The 6,879-nt window shown below is 59.8% G+C and overlaps 1 non-coding gene and 1 pseudogene across 1 annotated transcript; both read right to left on the reverse strand.

Annotated features, from left to right (window-relative positions):
- Positions 1 to 5,939, reverse strand: part of LOC132937739 (large subunit ribosomal RNA) — an 8,100-nt pseudogene extending 2,161 nt beyond the window's left edge.
- Positions 5,940 to 6,308: 369 nt separating this feature from the next.
- Positions 6,309 to 6,466, reverse strand: LOC132937764 (5.8S ribosomal RNA). Its single transcript, XR_009663828.1, has one exon. It is a non-coding gene; the product is annotated as a 5.8S ribosomal RNA (ribosomal RNA).
- Positions 6,467 to 6,879: the final 413 nt, after the last annotated feature.

The raw sequence follows: 6,879 nt of genomic DNA on the forward strand, positions 1-6,879 counted from the left end.
TCTTTTCGCGTAGACCACCTGTTATTCGTTTTACAAGGCAGTCATGTCGTAATATGCGGCCGTCATGCGTGCGTTGGCATGTTTGTGAAACGTGGGCGAGCGTCTCATCGACGAGGCCACAGGCCCGACAGCGAGTCGGACCGGCTTTCCCGCGATTGACACGCTTGCGAGTCGGGAGTGCGTTTATTCTAATCCGCGCGTAGTCTTTGAAGTCCGACGACGGAATGCCGAACGGACGACGAAGCCACGCGACGGACCCCGGCTCCTCAGAACATAGCTTCAGTTCTGAGCCATCAACGCTCGCATAAAGGTCCTGCATAGGACTCGGCTTGAGACGGTGAGACTCCAGCGCCCGACGAGCGCCCGCTAATGCGGACTTCCCGTGCAGCCTAAAGGCCTCACGGACCGCCGGGACCCCGGAGTTCTCAAGTTTTACGAGCCTTTTTACACGGTTTTTCGGTACGAATCGAACAAAGTCCGGAACACCCAAGCCCCCCGCCGATGTTGGCGAGTGAATGTACGCGTTCGGGCTCGAAGTGGGTAAGTTCAACCATCGCCTGACCGCGCGACGCGTCTCGTGTGCGAGACACCGTAACCTTCGTCCACTGGTTACCGCGAACGTCAGTCCGTGAACGAACTTCGGAACGAGGTAATCCCGTGCGATGGCTAGTCGCATCTGCGCTTTCATCGGTTCCGAGGAAATCCGATTGAGCGCCGTTACGTACGCCGCGCTGTCAAAAACGTCGATCTTATTACCTGCAAACGTTACTCCTAAATACCGCCAGAGCGAGGCAATGTCAAGTGTCGGCAGGACCGTACCCCCGAGGGAATAGGTCTCACAGACGGTCTTAACCTTGCGGTCTCTCCCCGACGGAATCATGGTAAGCGTTGCACACTTCGCTGGGTTCACCCTGAGACCGGCTATCTCCAACCTCTTGGTGAATGCTTCGCACGCCAGACGTAAACCTGCCGGCGTTTCCGCCATCAAAATCACGTCATCCGCAAAAGCTATCGCATTCACTACGGTTTGACCTAGAGTATAGCCTACGGCTTCTGGTATAGCTTGCAGACCTTTGTCTACTACCAGATTAAATAAAAGCGGGGACAGAGGGTCCCCCTGTCTAACGCCACAATGTGGCTGAATGCCCCTAGAACACTGGCCGCTTACCTGGATGACTGTCTCCGAGCGACGGTACGTTCCGCGAATGTACTCCACGAAGCGGGGGTCAAGACCCACGCCTCGCATCGCGGACGCTATGGACTGGTGTGACACTGTGTCAAATGCCTTCGACAGGTCGAGAGACGCAAGACACAGGCCCTTCACGGATTTCCGAGCGTCCTTCAGAACCGAGTCGAGGAGGAAAAGATTTTCCGCCACGCCATCGGCCCGTCGGAACGCTCGCTGCCGTGAATCCACTAGAGACAGCTTCTCCAGGCGCTTGGCCAGAATTCTGTGGTAATGTCGGATGGCCACCGACGCGATTGAGATCGGCCGGTAGTTGCCCGGACATTTTGGGTCACCCTTCTTAGCCACAAAGATAGTCCTAGACTTAACCAGTTGTTCTGGTAACGAACTGGTGGCGTTAAACATGTTGAATAAACCAGCTATCAGGTTACAGGGGAGACTTCGCCATAACCGGGCCGGGAACCCGTCCGGCCCTGGAGCGGTTTTTGCGCTCGGGAGGCACTCCGTTACCTCCTCTGGAGAGATCGGCTCCAGTACCGTCACATACCGTTCGGTGTCCTCGCTAGCCTGTGGCTGATGGACCGGGGACTGGGGCTGAGAGTTGTCTACGCCCTCAATTATAGGCACCCAGTATTTTATCATCTCTCTGGCCGAGGGCATTGTTGCCTTCTGGTCCACTCCCGTAAGAACTCGGTCTGCGACGGTGCCTGGATTCTTTCTCCATTCCGTGACGTTCCTCCTGTAACTCGCTGCTTTCAACGCTTTTGTGGTCGCGGGCCTGCGTCTTGCGCTATGCCCAGCGGCGGGGATGGTGCCCGCCGCGAATCGCCCTCCCGGCATTCGAACTCTACTGGCTCGGGAGTTTTTGCCGTATTCAATATACCACGCTGCTATTGCGTGGTTCGGATCGATAGACTGCTCGACTAGGCGCTGCGCTGCGGTAAGAAGCTTTAGTGCTCCGTGACCGGTCACGGTGGATAGCAAGTCCACCGCCTTTTGCGCTCCGCTCTGCGCTGCGCTCAAGTGATCTAATTCTCTCACTCGGTCATCCGCCGCCTCGACGCCGTCATCGCCGTCATACTGCGTCTCCACCTCGTTGGTCTCCGGTACCATCTCTACCCTTTCAGCTACGGGTGCTACCAGGTTTCCCTGTAATCCAGCTAGGAACATCGCGACTAGGTCGCGGTGGTCCTGCTGTTTCCTCCGCCCTTTGATCGAATCAGAGGTGCGGCTCTGGTATTTGAGCCTAAGCTCGCGGTTGATTCCGCCTGATGGTACACCATCGAAGACCAACTTGGCTTCCGACAAAGCAAACAGTCTTTTCTCCTCATCGGGCCAGCGGGGCTTTGACCGCTCGACCACGATCTGGTCATTGGCTCCTTCCCTATGGGCACTACTAATATGTACACCTACACCTATCTTGGTGGAAAACGTTCTTTGGCAGAACTGGCAGTCAAACGCGGGTGTAGCCGGATCATCGACCCCAGCTAGTTCCGCTCCAACACGGTTGTCCTCGGCCGCTGTTTGGGATCCGAGGACTATCCGAGGCTCTTTATTAGATGTCATTGTGTTGGAATAAGATAGGCTCCGTGGGACATGGCGGCCCCGCGGAGCCCGGAGTCGTCTCGGTCTGTACCGCCTTAGCGGCCCCGCTGCTCTTGGCCGACCTGAGACTAGACGAGCGGGTACTCGTCAATTACGCGGGTTTCCCGGGATGCGGAGCTTGATTCATGTACTCCGATCCGAGTTGGCGGGGTTGTCACCTGGCTCATTCCACGTGAACGGGCATTCACCCCGCGACGGCGGAGTGGCTGGGCTAGGAGGCAGTAGGACGACGCTATCGTACGTTTAAGCTGACCTTGTACCGTCGCCTCGGGCCTCTCGGCACCGTGGACAGCTTTAGCACTTTGCCCCACGGTACGCCTCCAGACGACGCCACTCATAATTGGGGCCCTAGGCCTTGTGCCTGATGAGGGCACCGCGGACGGGATTTCGCACGTTCCCCACGCGGGACTGACACCTGTCCCGCCACCGGCCGCCGCCGCGACCTGAACCCATCATCGTCTTAAAAGAGTCATAGTTACTCCTGCCGTTTACCCGCGCTTGCTTGAATTTCTTCACGTTGACATTCAGAGCACTGGGCAGAAATCACATCGCGTCAACACCCGTCCCGGGTTATCGCGATGCTTTGTTTTAATTAGACAGTCGGATTCCCCTGGTCCGTGCCAGTTCTGAGTTGACCGTTACATGGCTGTCGATCCGGCTACGCGACCGACGCCGCGGCGGCCGGACCGCCCGGTGACGGCGAACCGACACCAAGGCGATCGGCCGGCCGCGACGCGGCCAGCGACCGAAGCTCGGTGGTTCCACGGTCGGCGGACGGCGACGGGCCCGCGGCCGCCTCGAGGCTCCCGGTCCGAAGACCGGGCGCGCGGGCGACGGCCGGGGTGTCGCCAAAACCGCCTACGCTTCTACGACGACCCGAACCCGACAGCCACGCTCCTCAGAGCCAATCCTTATCCCGAAGTTACGGATCGGTTTTGCCGACTTCCCTTACCTACATTATTCTATGCGGCTAGAGGCTGCTCACCTCGGAGACCTGCTGCGGATATCGGTACGAACCGACGCGAAGACTCCGCGTGGCCCTCTCTCGAATTTTCAAGGTCCGCGTGGGGATCACGGACACCGCCGCAACGAGCGGTGCTCTTCGCGCTCGCGTCCCTATCGCCCGGCTAGAGGATTCCAGGGACGTACAACGCTCACAGAGAAAAGAGAACTCTACCCAGATCCCCCGGCGGCTTCTTCGAGTTCATTCTGGTTACCCAGACGAGACAAAAGAGCCCCGAACACTAGGGAGCGGTTCCGCGTCGGGTTCCGGAATACGAACCGGATTCCCTCTCGCCCCAAGGGCGATTCGAAAACGCCTTCGCCCGTGGTACGAGGATCTCTCCCCGGGCTTAGGATCGACTGACTCTTGGACAACGGCTGTTCACAAGAAACCCTTCTCCACGGCAGCCCCCGAGGGCCCCTCTCGAGTATTTGCTACTACCACCAAGATCTGCACCGACGGCGGCTCCAGGCGGTCTCGCGACCTGCCCTTCGACGCACACCGCCGCGCCTAACCTAACCTAACCGCCGCGAGCGACGACCGGCCCCACTATGCCGTCGACGGCCGAGTATAGGCACGACGCTCCAGCGCCATCCATTTTCAGAGCTAGTTGCTTCGGCAGGTGAGTTGTTACACACTCCTTAGCGGATTCCGACTTCCATGGCCACCGTCCTGCTGTCATCAGCAACCAACGCCTTTCATGGTCTCTGAATACGCGTCGATTTCGGCGCCTTAACTCGGCGTTCGGTTCATCCCGCAGCGCCAGTTCTGCTTACCAAAAATGGCCCACTAAGCGCCTAGGGTTCCGTCGCCGGCTTCGCACGCGGTTCACGCGGTGTACCAGGTAAAGCCGGCGATCTCACCCATTTATAGTTTGAGAATAGGTTGAGGTCGTTTCGGCCCCAATGTCCTCTAATCATTCGCTTTACCGTATGAGACATCCTCCGTGTTACGAGCGTGTTGTTACCGCGCCGTACAGCGCGGAGTCCCACCGGCGTCCGTACGCCCGCGAACGGGCGGGACACATCGGCGCCAGCTATCCTGAGGGAAACTTCGGATGGAACCAGCTACTAGATGGTTCGATTAGTCTTTCGCCCCTATACCCAGCTCAGACGATCGATTTGCACGTCAGAATCGCTGCGGACCTCCATCAGGGTTTCCCCTGACTTCATCCTGGCCAGGCATAGTTCACCATCTTTCGGGTACCAACGTGTGCGCTAAGGGTGCGCCCTCGGACGGCCGAAGCCGACCTGGCGAAGACGCCCCCGGACTGCGGACCAGCGCGACTTTGAACGCCGGTGGGTTCGGTCGCTAGGCCATCGTCCGCACCGTAAACGGTTCACTTTCATTGCGCCAAACGTGGTTTTTCGTAAGATCACCGTTGACTCGCGCACACGTTAGACTCCTTGGTCCGTGTTTCAAGACGGGTCGGAAAGTAGCCCGAAATCGTCGCCGACCGACGGGACCCCGCCTGCGACGGGGCCGCGTCGACGGTTCTTGCCGTCGGGCGAGCCGACCAGGAGCACCAGGGTTCGGCGCGAACGGTCACGCCGAAACGCAACCGCCGCGACGAACGCCACCCAAGCCCTTCGGCCGGCGCCCAACGGGTCGCGACGTCCGCTAACCGAGCGAAAGATCCGGCCGGCGGTTAGACCGACCGTGAATTCGCCCGGCGGGGACTCGCGGGCTCTGTCCGTTTACACCCGAACAGTTTCACGTTCTTATGAACTCTCTCTTCAAAGTTCTTTTCAACTTTCCCTCACGGTACTTGTAAACTATCGGTCTCGTGGCCGTATTTAGCCTTAGATGGAGTTTACCACCAACTTCGGGCTGCACTCTCAAGCAACCCGACTCGAAGGCGCGGTCCGATCCCGGAACGCTGTGACGGCCTCTACTGGCCTGGCACCATCTGCGGGCCATGGCCCCGTTCAAGGGAGACTTGGACCGTCACGTGCGCCCCGGCAACGAGGCCGGCCCGTACGCCACAACTCCCATAGGTGCCGCGACACAAAAGTGCGCGGCGGGATTCGGCGATGGGCTTTTCCCTGTTCGCTCGCCGCTACTAAGGGAATCACGGTTGTTTTCTTTTCCTCCGCTTATTAATATGCTTAAATCCGGCGGGTAGTCCCGCCTGATCTGAGGTCGGAACGTATCGGTTTTTTTTTTTTTAAATTACACGGCAGCCTGCGGTCCGCGCTCCGCCCGTACGGTGACCGTCCGCGTCCGCGTCTCGGAAGCCGGAGAGGTCCGTGGACTCTCAGCCGACCCGGCCGCGCTCTCGCGCGGCGGGCGGACGGGGACGTGCCGTTTGACGACGCGAGAACCCGTGACTGTTTGCCGTCACAACTTGGGCGGACGACCGGAGGCGGCCGCGCGAGCGCGGTTTTCCACGGTCGAACCGCCAATCTCGCACCACCGGAGCGGCCGACGGGCGGGCGGACAGTCCCCGGGAGGACTGCCGCCGCCGTCGGACGCCTGCCGGCGGCGCATCGGTCTGGCCGAGTATCCGGTATACGACCCTCAGACAGGCGTGGCCCGGGACCCGCGGGTCACCGAGGCCGCAATGTGCGTTCGACTGGTCGATGTTCGTATAACCTGCGGATTACACGACGACGCGCAGATAGCTGCGGTCTTCATCGATCCACGAGCCAAGTGATCCGCTGTTCGGGGTCGGGTGTTTTTTTTTGTCGACGAAACTTCTACCGGCCACGCGCCGTGCGCGGACGCACGGCGGGGCCCGTATGGTCTTTCGACGTTAACCATCTTTCGGTCGACGCTCGGTCGGGGGTCGCGGCGCGCGGGCGGTCGGCGAGCTAGTCGCGAGCGCACGCGGCCACGGGGTCGGATTAGGCGCGCGCGAGACCGGCAAGTGCTGCCGGTACCGCGGGCCCGTCTCTAATGATCCTTCCGCAGGTTCACCTACGGAAACCTTGTTACGACTTTTACTTCCTCTAAACGGCCGATTTCGGTCATCTTCGCGATCGCGCGACGACCCAGCCCCCGAGGGGGCCGAATAACGCGCGTCCACTCCGAAGACCTCAATGCGACCGTTCAATCGGTAGTAGCGACGGGCGGTGTGTACAAA

The sequence above is a fragment of the Metopolophium dirhodum genome, chromosome 1 (genome assembly GCF_019925205.1).
Source record: "Metopolophium dirhodum isolate CAU chromosome 1, ASM1992520v1, whole genome shotgun sequence".
NCBI lineage: Eukaryota > Metazoa > Arthropoda > Insecta > Hemiptera > Aphididae > Metopolophium > Metopolophium dirhodum.